General features: G+C 47.8%; 1 long non-coding RNA gene across 3 annotated transcripts; it reads left to right on the top strand.

Moving 5' to 3' along the window:
* The first annotated feature begins 1,622 nt into the window (after nt 1-1,622).
* LOC132080059 (uncharacterized) lies at nt 1,623-4,058 on the top strand. Of its 3 annotated transcripts, XR_009419492.1 has the most exons (4): nt 1,623-1,819; nt 1,956-2,572; nt 2,737-2,800; nt 3,586-4,058. It is a non-coding gene; the product is annotated as an uncharacterized LOC132080059 (long non-coding RNA). The 3 variants fall into 3 exon arrangements; XR_009419491.1 differs by lacking the exon at nt 1,956-2,572; XR_009419490.1 differs by having other exon boundaries at nt 1,623-2,572.
* The last annotated feature ends 8,184 nt before the right edge of the window (nt 4,059-12,242 follow it).

Below are 12,242 nucleotides of genomic sequence, written 5' to 3'. Positions count from 1 at the left end.
GAGGGCAGAGGAGGCAGACAGCCACACTGCTGGTTTGCAGTGTGACAATGGGACCTCTTCCCCCACAGCTCCATTTTGCACACAGAGCTCTTGGCTGGAAGGGCAATCTGTGTGCCAGGACAGGGAGATCCCCAAACCCACAGAGCTCTGCTCTGAACCCTGCACTGCTCAGGACCTGCTCACTGATCCTGGCTCAGTGGTTGTGCTGAATGTCACCCAGACATCATCAGCCACATCGGATTTCAGCTCTGGGCCTCAGTGATCAATAATGGCTCAGCTGTCTGTCAGTGACGCTGCTGGCTGGAGGCCAGTCTCTTCCATAGCCCCTGGAGAGGGAATTTCCCTTGATCCCCCAATTAGGCATGACATATGCATGCAAAAATAAACAAAACCACTCCAAACCAATTCCAGAATTCAAGGATCTTCCTGAGGTTCAAGGCTTGAAAGCAGATTCTGCTCATCAAACATATAACAATTGGATTAAAATGTGGGGCAGTGAGGCTTTCTTTAGCATTTTCTAATCACAGCTCCAGAGCCATTTTTGGAAGAGAAATATGCAGCACCGGGCTCCCGGTCTCGTCCCGCTCTCGGGATGCCTCTGTTGCCAGGAGGATCGCGGTCCCGATCCCGCTTGCGATCCCGCTCCGATCCCAATCCCGATCCGCTCCCTCAGCCCCGGCAGCGCCCCCTAGCGGCACACGAGCCCTCGGGCACACAGCCGCCCGCCCCCTCACGGAGCCCCGCCCCTCACCGCCGCCGCCGCCGCGGATTGGTTGGCGCGGCCGAGGGGCGCCGCGAGGCCCCGCCCCGTCCCGCGGCGCCCCCTGCGGGCCCCGCGGCGCCTGCGCAGCGGCCGCGGCCGTTGTTGTGGAGGGGCCGGTCAAGATGGCGGCCGGGCAGGGGGGCGGCGGCGGCAACAACGGCAGCGGCAGCGGCAGCGGCAGCGGGACGGCGGCCGGGAGCGGAGCGGCGGGGCTCGGCATCCCCGCGCACCTGACTCTCTCCTTCTCGTCGGGGCCGCACTGGGGCGCGGCGGCTCTGCCGCAGTCGCACACGGTGCGCAGCCTGGAGCGGGCCCTGGAGGAGGCGGGCAGCTCGGGCATCCTGTGCCTGAGCGGGAGGAAGCTGCGCGACTTCCCCGGCAGCGGCTGCGACCTGAGCGACACCACGCAAGCAGGTGAGGGGGCCCCGGCATGGCCGGGCCGGGGCTGCGGGCGTCCAGCGGGGCCGGGCGGTGGCGGGTGCGGGGCCCGGGAGCGGGGATGCAGCGGGGGGATCCCCGCGGTGGCGGAGCAGGGCTGGGGGCGCAGCCGAGCGGTGAGCCGGGAGCGGCCGCTGTGGGTGAGGAGCGGGGATCCCGCTGGCTAAGGGCACTGGGGGACAGCGGGGAGGCTCCGCGTTTGGGGGGCTCTCCGTGCAGGCAGCGGCGTTTCACTGAAAGGACTCCCGGAGGGATATTGTGAAAGCTGAACGCTCTCTCGGGGCTGCCTTGTTGCGTGGAATTTTCCAGCACTGACAGTTTTATTTTCCTGATAGCATCTGGTTAATTTTCCCTCTCCCGTTGCAGGTCACCTGAGGCGTGGCTACGGAGAAGCTCCTCCTTTGGTGAGTGGATAGGAACCTTTGTGGTGCAGCCGATTGCCAGCCTGGTGGGCTGACTGAAAGTTCCTGTCAGTGCCTTTGTAGCAGCAGATGCTAAAGGATCCCTGGCCGTTTGCTCCTCTTTTGGTGAAGAGCTTTTGAACAGCTACAGGAATGATTTTGCAGACAGAAGATTGCGTGCTGCTTTTAGCCGTGGTGGAGTATTTAACTCACAAGCGTAAGTGGCAATGTCTACTTTAGCCCACTGTTAGTTTGAACACCCCAGAATGCTATTTCTCCTTAGTGCAGCTGAGGATAAATAAGGCCATAATTTTGATACAACTTCCTCATGCTACTGTCTGTCCACAAAGCAGAGTAGCTGCATCAGGGGCTCCTCTAGCTCTGTCTGTCTCCAAAGAGAAGGCTAAAGAGCAGAAGGACAAGGAGGCTGGGGAGGAGGAACAAAGTGAACTTTCCTCTGTTCTCGGAGATGATGGTGAACTTTCCACGGTTCTTGAAGATGTTGGTGAATTTCCCACCATTCTGGAAGATGCCAGCAAAGCTCCAGCAGTGTGGATCGAGGACAGGGAATGTCTTGCAGTGTAGGATGAGGAGTGGGAACATCCTCTGGCACAGGAAGAAGGAGAACAAAGATCTCACAGTGTGGGAAGAGGAGGGCAGACAGCCAGAGGTGTGGGACCAGGACAGGGGACATCCAGTGGCGTGGGAAGAGCACAGTGAACATCACACCATGGGGAAAGGGAAGGGACAGCATCTCCCTGTGTGGGAAGAGCACCATGAACTGTTTGGGAAGAGGATGGTGAAGCACCAGCTTTTTGGGAAGAGGACAGTGACCCTCTCTCTGTTGAGGTATCATGGGCTGAGCATTCTGACAGCAGCACAGCCTCACAGCCAGAGGGGAGAGGAGAGAGGTGCTTCATGCAGCTGAGCACATCTGCTCCCTGTCCTGTCTGCTAGAGCAGAGTGTGAGGTGTGTGTGCCTGAGCATCAGCTGTGCTCAGTGTTCCTCTGCAGCTGAATGTCAGAGTCCTTTGTTGCTCTTGCCCACCCAGAGCATGGAGCTGCATTTTGACTCTCCTGCAGGGTGGGGTCTCCATCTTGGAGTGACCACACCTTTCCTGTTGTTATTTTCAGGGAACACTGTGAGCCTGGGGGAGCCTGCCAGGAAACACACTGAAGCTGAGCCAGCTGGCCAAGGGTAAGTTTAAGTCAGTGACTTCTTGGCAGTGATATCTTTCAGAGCAGGACATGCTGGCGTGGTCTTAATCTCTAAAACTGTTAATGCACCAGCTAAATGCATGGTGATGTCTCCACAATGGGTGGCCAAGAAAATTTGGACCAGACCAATGGTCTCCTGTCCATGGGCAGACTTTGGGAGAGGCTGGGGTGTACGAAAACTAACTATAAACCTAACTGCATCATGGCTGGGCTGCTGCTGCTGGCGCCTGCCACTGCTCCCTTGCTCCCTTCTCAGCCCTACCTTCTCCCCTACTCTTTTTCTTTGTTGAGGATGCTAGGAAGATGAGATTCTTGTTTCCAAAAGCACCTATTTTGCCCATTTTTCAACTGCCTTGCCTTTCTGAAGGTTCTTTAAGCAAGGTTTTCCAGACAGTTGACCACTTTTGTGCTAAGTGGTGCATGGCCTCCTCCCATGGATAATTCTGAGAGTTGTGGAGTTACTGGTGGAATTGCTGAGTTAAGGTGGTGAACCAGCTGGTTCACCAAGTGTTGTGGGTTCCAGACTGATCTTAGGGTGTTCCTAAGCACATTTTTCACATGCTTGCCATGAAAGGCATCTCCTTTTTCACATCTCCTTCTCCTTTAGACTGTGCAGATTTCAAGGACAGTGCAGCTGCAGGAATGTCTCTCCATTTTACTCTGTTGATTTACAAGTGACCTGGAAGCAAGACTCCCCTGCAGTCTTTTCCATAAGGTAATTTAGCTGTGCACATTCTTCTCCATGCCATTGTCATCTTCTTTCAGCTACCTCTTGATGAAGATCTCTGGTTGGTGATGGAGTCCATGGATGGAGGAACTTCACAGGATGTTGTTAGACAGACATGTGTGGCTGAAGGAGGGATGGCAGCTGTCAGCCATGAGGAGAGGGCTCCTGCTTGTGCTGCCCATGGCTTGGACATGATGGTCCTTCAAAAGAGATGGTGAGAACAGGAATGGCTTCATGCTCAGAGCTTTGTTTCTGTGTTGTTTTTATGCCCTGGAGAAGAGATAGCCTCTTAAATGAACTGCCTGTAAGTATCCCTGCACTTCTGCTCTTTCTCTTCTATTACTCTTTCATACTGTTGTTGTACTCTGTTGCTGTCTCTTTTGATTTTGTTTGCTGTTCTCCACTTTACTTTGGACCGTTTGTCTGGAGTTTGTCTGCACTGCACTCCTTGCCTGTCAAAGCAAAGTTTTTACCCTTGTGTTTTTTGAATAAAAACTCTGTTAAACTTCAATTCCCTTGAAGTCCCTTCCTTATCACCCTGCAATTCATCTGACCTGAGCAATGGGAGGGGAGAGTGGGCTCAGCCATGCCCAGAGCTGAGCCCTGGCAGAGCCCAGAGCAGCCTCAGCATCTGCAGAGCTGGGCTGGAAGGAGGCCCTTGATGCTTTCTCGAGTGCATCTGTTTCTTGTTTACAAACTCTGGGTGGTGAAAAATGCCCTGGTGCTGGAGGAGGGCACAAGGAGCTTGGTCCCAACTGTTCCATGCAAGGGAAAAGCACGGCCAGTGGCCGAGAAAACCCTGTGCCTTTATCCCCTCCCACTTCGGCCAAAAACTTGAATCCAGGGCGAGTCAAAACAGGGCAGGGGAGGAGCTCAGGCCGCTCCGTCGCTGCAATCCAAAGCGTCCTTTGTGCGGTTCTGTGCCGTCCGGGCTTTCCTGGCCCCACGGGTGTTCCTGTGGTGCTGGCTCCAGCAGCCCGGGCCCATCCCGGCACAGGGTGGGTGCTGCAGGCTGTTGGCAGGAGATGCGATCCCGGGACACACATCTGGTGGCACCTGCGAGCCAAGAGAAGCATCGGTGTGAGCTCGCTGCCCGTCCCGTCCTCTGCCCTCCTCCTCCCTCCGTCCCGGCACTCACCGGGGATCCCCGAGCAGGTGCTGCCGCAGCCGCCGCTCCCCAGTAGGGAACCCACCCGTACTGCTCCGGCAGGGCCTTCCCCGCGGGCCAGACGCCTCTGTCAGGGCCGGCCCAGCTCCAGGACCCGCAGAGTGAGTGTGCCCCACGGCGAGCCAGGCGGAGCCAGACGTGGGACAGCCCCTGACGGCATCAGAGCTCCGGGCTCCACGGGTGCTCACCCGGCCGCGCCGCCGAGTGAGCCGAGACGGAAGGGGCGGCACCGGGGCCGGGAGGGAGCGGCGGGAGGGACGGGGACCCTGGCAGAGGGACGGGAGGAGGAAGGCGAGAGAAACAGCGGGAGAGCCGCCGCTGCCGCCTCCGCGGGGCCGCCGGAGCGCCGAGACCGTGTGTCCGTTGGTCCATTTGTCCGTTAATCGGAGTGCCGTTGGTCCGTGTGCCCGTTGGTCCGTGTGCCCGTTGGTCCGTGTGTCCGTTGGTCCGTGTGTCCGTGTGCCCGTTGGTCCGTGTGCCCGTTGGTCCGTGTGTCCGTTGGTCCGTGTGCCCGTTGGTCCGTTGGTCCGTGTGTCCGTGTGCCCGTTGGTCCGTGTGTCCGTGTGTCCGTTGGTCCGTGTGCCCGTTGGTCCGTGTGCCCGTTGGTCCGTTGGTCCGTGTGTCCGTGTGCCCGTGTGCCCGTGTGTCCGTGTGTCCGTTGGTCCGTGTGCCCGTTGGTCCGTGTGTCCGTGTGCCCGTTGGTCCGTGTGTCCGTGTGTCCGTTGCCCACCGGCCGAGCCCCGGGGCCGCGCAGGCCACGCGAGGCCGCTGAGCTGGGGGAGACCCGCCAGGCTCGTCCGTGCATCACTGGAGGTCAGTTAAAGACGCCGTGATTGATAAATCGACAGTGGGTACCTGCCCCCCTTAGGTTTTGGCTATCTCATGAGAGGCGAGATGCTCTATGGGCCCTACACTCGCTGATCTACACTTTCTTGAATGAAAAATCCTTAATTGTGTGTAAGAGTTTTAACCGCGGTAGTGCACAAACATGCCACGAGATGGCAAGTTGTGCCTGCATTAGGCGCCTCAAACTCACCTCACAACTCCAGCGAGGGAGTCACCGGGAAAAACCAAACTACGATCACTGGGATGGGGAAGGAACGTTCACAAAACTAATCTCATGTTCCTTTTCTCAAGATTAAAGATAGTTTTGAATCTATTTTCTGCCTTTTAACTTGCTAGGGTTCTCTGACACACGAGGGCTATTTTCCACAGTAGTTTCTGCTTTGTTTTAAAAAGCAAAAATAAAAATTGAGAAACAAAACCTCAGATTCTGTTTCTTAAATATATGCTAAGTATTTTGGGAGCTACTTGTTAAAGTAAAAAGTAACGAACCTATGTTTATTGTTTCTTTTTGTGGGATACACATGAGTCAAAAGCTGAAGATTAGTGACTGTGTTCAAGAGCAGGAATACAAGAACATTCCTACCTGACCAGTGCCATTCCTGTCTGATTCTTACCACCATCATTATTTTCAGTGGAAGAAATCTGTTCAGTTTTGGCCAACGATGACTCATAGGTAAAATTCTTTTTGAGAGAAATTACTTATCAAAATGTGAGGTAATATAATTATTGAATAAAGGCAATTATTACATATCTTATAAAGCTAACATTTCAACAGAAAGGGGGCTACATTCTACACCTTGTTAAGCCAAGTCTTGATCAAACATTTGAAGTCAGTTTAACAAACAATATCAAGGCTGTTTACCAAACCAAAACTGCTGAAAGGCAAGGCAGGGGAGAGCAGCTGTAAGAGCTTGGAAGTAGCAAGTGTCCAGGTTAGGAATCAAGAGAGAAACCCTGGTTACAATAAAGCCTCAGGGAATTCTGCCTTCAATTTCCATGGCTTTCACTTGCATGTAGTGTGAACAACCCCTGTCAACATTTATCCCTGCCCATGTTTGCTACTTTCTCCTCAGGAAACGTCTCTGCAGTTCATCTTGTCTGGTAGGATTCATTGTGTACAGCAGAAATCCCCTCAAACTGCCGAGACCCGGCTCCTCCAGCACGGAATAACATTCTCTGCACTCTGTGAGCCTGAGTGACAGCCAGTATCACAGCACAGGGCATCCATTCGTGAACATTTACATCATTCATATCCAGCCCTTCATCTTCCAGCACCGCTGGGGTGGCTCAGTGAGCAGAGCCCTGGCAAAGCCCTGTGACAGTGACGGGCAGTGATGCCCAGCCTGCTGACAGCCTGCCTCACATGGGCTGGTTCAAAGAGCATCGTGAGCACCTCACGATGCCGCACCTCCAGCGCAGCTCCACTGCTGCTGCCTGATCTCACATAAACCCTGAAGGTCAAAACACACTCTGTTTTTGGAATAAAGGGGGTGTCTGCCTTTATTCCAGTCCATGATGAGTGTCAAATCAACTCCAACAGAACCAGGGTTTTATTTAGGGCTTGACTTCAAACATCATCAAGCATCAGCTCCTCACAGGAAGCTGAACTGTTGGTGGTCTGTCTCACTTCCTGTGAAAAGACAGGACAAATTGGGAGTTTGTGCTCTAAATTGCTAGAGAACATAAAATTATTTACTTGTTCATCACTTGTCAACTCCCTGCTTCCTTGTATTCTGGTTTCTCTTTACATTTACTTTACATTTACATGAAATGCTTCGCTTCTGTTTGTGTACATAAAATATATATTCATAGAAATCAACATCCACAGGCCTTTTTTCCACAGAGATTTGAATAAGGTGCAGTTATATCTATATGTTTTATGTTTTGTAATATATCTATATGTATAACACATAGCTATATGTTTTATATTTAAAATACTCAGAATAATTTCTGAATTATTCAGTAATAGTTCTCTTTAGTTACAAGAAACAAAACCTTTATATTTATGTAAGATAGCATTCCATTAACTCTAGTTGCATTTAATTTTTTTGCAGTTAAAGACATTTAATCCCCAATGCTAAGAAGATGTCTTTGGAGACCATTAATTTGAAAATTTGTTTACAACTTTTGAATAGGATCTGAGGATGCTGACTTTCAACCCTGAGAAAACCACCTCACTTTTTATTGATATTAAAATTTCATGGACTTAAAATCCAATTTAAATATTCATGACAAATATGCTCCTTGTTTGGGGAGAAATGCATGCATTAAAAGGCATGCTGATTAAACTCAATGTAGTTTTAATGGAAACAGGTAAACACTTGATTAGTGGCCAGTAAAAATCTGGTTTAATTTACATAAAAACTCATCTTCTCTTTGAACCCAAGGTCTAGCTCATTTAACTTTATGCTGCTCGACATAAATAATTTTAGTATTGTTGTACCATTGCTAATGACTTTCAGCAGAATCTCATCACATATTCTGACACAGGGTTTATAACTTTGATGTTAAAGAGAAGTTAAATAAATAATAATGGATGAAGAAAAATATTTTTTTGCTACATATTTCAGCCAGTGGGGAGTCACCTGTGTGTGTGTGAACACAGACAGTGCAACTCACAGCTGTCATCAATTTACTGCTTGTGGCAGAAATAACCTGACACCCCAAGAAAATGATTTGGCAAAACCGAAACACTTCAGAGTCATCACTCATGGCTCCAGCAGAGCAGAGCTGACTGGGAAAACAATTTGCTGTTGTTGTTTTTGTTTTTTGTTTTTAAACTGAGCATTTGTGCAGTGGCATCTTTCAGTTTAGGACTCGATATATGAAACAGAACAATAAGTTTTAGCATCAGCTATCAAATTCTTATTTAATATGTAGGGTTCAGAATTCAGCAATGAGACAAATCTTCCATTTTGCAGGAATCAATATCTAATTTACCTTAGCAGTACTTCAGAAGCATTGGAAGTTATCACTGAAGTTGGAATCTGTGCTGCTAGCTCATGCTCATTCACAACTTATAACTCAAAAATCTATTTTAAAGACATGTTATGCAGTATAAAATATTACACACAAATGAGCTCGAAAGAACTGGAATATGTTTCATTAGCAACTCTCATCTTGTGTATGCATTAATTCCACTGCCCTTTGTGCAAATGAATTTAGATCCTGTGTGCTCTGGGTCAGTGAAGTACCAAGGCCTGAACAGGCCCAAGCCAAAGCTGACCTGTACATGAACTTTCCAACTAAATGTTAAATATAGTTGCTCATTAACAAAGTATCATTATATGTGTTTATTTATTGGCAAAACATGTTCACCTTTCTGTATCTAGAAACAGCATAAGGCTACATCTGGCCTAATTAGGGGGTACAGGATCAAAGATCCTCCCCTAGATCCTCCTTGAGCCCTGGCCAGGCTTGGGGAGAAAGCTGACAGGAAAATGAAATTAGAAATGAGGCCAGCTGGTTTGTTTAGCAGTGTAAAACCCGGGCCACTGTCACAGCAAAGCGGGGGAGCCCCGTGGCCCCCAGAGGAGGAGGCCCTGCAGGAGCTCCCAGCTCCTGGCGTGGTTCTCCAGCCCTTGGCTGTGACAGCTGCCCCCAGAGCTGATGGCTCTTGGGCCTGGGTGATGTGTGATGGATCTTCCATAATCACTGTAGGCATTCTTTCCTAGCAATGATTAGCATTGCTCAGCTTGTCCCCTTGCAACTCTTTGCTCATGGTTAGGTGCCTTGCTTAGCTTCTCCTTTTGTGATTCTTTGCAGTTTTCCATCATAGTAAATGCCACCGTTCCTTAAGTTGGTGTCTGTGTCTCTGACCCTACTCACCAGCAGAACACTCAGAGAACACATACATTTTCCACCCAAAATAAACATTTCTGTTTGTTTCATTGTAGTGTGAAAATTAGGTTTGTTACTCAGCAGTCAGCATTTTAAAGATCTAATGATTTGTTACATTTTGTTTTTTCACACATCCTGAAGTCATTTGAGTGTATTTAACCACAGAAAAATCTATCAGTAGCTTTCAAATAGGTTATGAACTACTTAGTAGTTTTTTGCTCTTACCTATCACCAGTTATTTCAAAAGTAAACCCCAGTAATGCAATTTCAGTTAAAATAAAATAATCTTCACTCCCCAAATTAATTTTACAAATACCTGGAGAGGAACTTACAAATTTTCTGTATTTGATGCTTAGGGATGTATTCTCTTGAAAATATAAAATCATAACCAACACAAGCCACAAGGTGACACTTTAGGACTACTGGAAAGAGATTATCATCATGACAAAATAAATAATTTTGACACTGGAATGAACTGGGGCAATTATGAAGTACACAGCAAGTGTGAAATTGGTCTAGGTCTTTTCTGAAGGGGATTGATTGCTTGGCTGCAAAGAGGCAGGCAGCCAAGTGCTGTATTGACCCACAAGGGGAAGAAAGGAACTCAGAAATTTTTTATTGAGGGCTCTGCTTTCCTGTTGTCAAAGCCATAAACCAGTTTTATTTATGGAGATGCAAAGCAAATCAGAACAGTGTGTATAACTTGAAAGTCTAGCATTTTCAAGGAGAGCACCCCCAAACCTGGCACTTAGAAGTGGCAACGTGAAATAAATGTGTGTGTAGCTGGAAATCAACTGCACATTCAGGAGTCTATAGATCACTGACACTTGTTTCAGCAGCTGTTCTCCAATATGCCTCAAGTGAAAGAAACCAAGTGAGGGGATATCATTTTACAATGTGCCTTGAGGACAGCTCTGCCACAAGCTACACAATCAATATTGGGCTCTAACAGCAAAGTTGGTATTAGAAAACTCTTATTCAATACTAACCAATCTTTCTAGCCACCAGTTCTTATGAAATCTTTGATAAAATTTCCTTAAAACCCCAACACTTCTATAACTAATAGTGGCATAAACACTGAGCACAAATATATACCTATTCCAAAACAAGGAAAGAAAAAACCAACACACTTGTGATTGTTCTTCTTGTCTTTTCCAGACCTTGCTATAGTTTCCCAAAATTATGTTCCTCCAAGATGCCAGCACAGGCCAAATTTATACACTTGAAATGAGGTGCTGATGACATTCTAACAAAGTGCCCCAGGCTCCTCAGCTGAGCAGGAACTGGAGTTCCCTCTCACTGCTCTGTCAAGTGATCCTGGAGCTTGTCTAAGCTGAAGAACCCAACTGAGGTTATGTAGTTCCTTGAAGAGGAGATGTACATTATTTTCCTGTTTCTTTATTGCTCACTTTCTACCAACTTGATTGTCCTGCTCAGACAGGTAAAGAGATAAAGGATTTGGGAATTTCTTGGACGTTATTCTGCTGTGTTAGAAAGTGCAGTGCAAATCTATCCCAACTATTTTTCCTAAAGTCACAGCCCCTGTAAGACAGTGCTGTGTAAAGGAAAAAGTCAAGACTTTGCTTTTTAAAACTCTGAGCATACATTAAAAAGCAAAAGTAAACAAGACTAACAATAAATTTTTTGAGTATGGGTAAAAGTTTAAGAACACAGCAATACCATTTTTTCTCTGTAAATCTGACAGAGATTTACAGATTTTAAAACACTAATTTTTTTAATGTTAATTTTAGCTCATTCTTGTTTACTAGGAAAGTTTCCTTTCCCTACTGATTTTACCATTTTCCATTCAAGAGCTACAGATTTTCTTTTTCCTCCCATTTCCTACAGGGAATAGGCTATCATGGCAGACTTTTGCTTATTTGTTTATGTACCTTTGCATTATTAATAAGCCCTGGGAAGAGGTTTTGTTACTTAAGCTCCCTCTGCTGGTTCTTCAGCAGCAGAAACACAACAAATGAAAGGTTTTTCACTTGCATTCCCTTTTCATTAGTGTTGGAGCTGGGAAGCTGCAGTTGCCAGAGTTAGCCCTTCCCCACTAAGGAAGTGCATAGGACTTGGAATACTAATGTAATCAAGAGGCTACAGGAACTGGGGACAGCAGCATCGTGTATAAAATATTACTTAGGTAAGGCTGTACTTGCTGCTTGCAACACTCAAGCAAGGCACCCACAAGGTGAGAAATGCATTTCCTTCCACCTTGCATTCTGACCTGCTTAGGATTTATAATACCAGTTGTGTTATTGACAGTCAGAATTTGTCTTGTTCTCTTGTTAGGCAAAGCTTTCTCAATTAGGAATATTTCACTCCCACCATTTCAAAATGTTACCTCAGTGCACAATATATACTTTGAATATTTAGGTAATATATACTTTGAATATTTAGGTCCTCACAAAGACTTTATACAGACTTTGCAGCTTCTCAGATTGAAATGAGTACAGCTGTTCACAATTTGAGAGTGCATCTTTGGAGAATAATCACATTTTCAGTTGCAAGCTTATTTTTACAGTTTGTGGAAAAATCTAACCTATGACCCCTTCTGGACTCTGCACCCTCTAGTTATCAGAATATTTTCCCCATATTTTCAAGCATTTTAGTTATTTACAGTCCAGATAAAATATAGGCACTGTCTTGCCTTGAAATCTCCAGGAATATCCTCTGTCTATGACCTTTGAGTCAGATTCCCTGAAATTCAGGCACATCTGTTAAATGGCCTCTGGGTGGGCATGGAGTCACATCAGGCTCACAGACAGAGGAGCTCCTCCACAGACTGAGGTGGAATTTTTTTTTTCTCCCTGCTAATTCCAATTACATAATTAGTTT

Source organism: Ammospiza nelsoni, chromosome 15, assembly GCF_027579445.1.
Source record: "Ammospiza nelsoni isolate bAmmNel1 chromosome 15, bAmmNel1.pri, whole genome shotgun sequence".
NCBI lineage: Eukaryota > Metazoa > Chordata > Aves > Passeriformes > Passerellidae > Ammospiza > Ammospiza nelsoni.
Note: the sequence above shows the minus strand (reverse complement) of the source record. Positions and strands in the feature narration are given on the sequence as shown.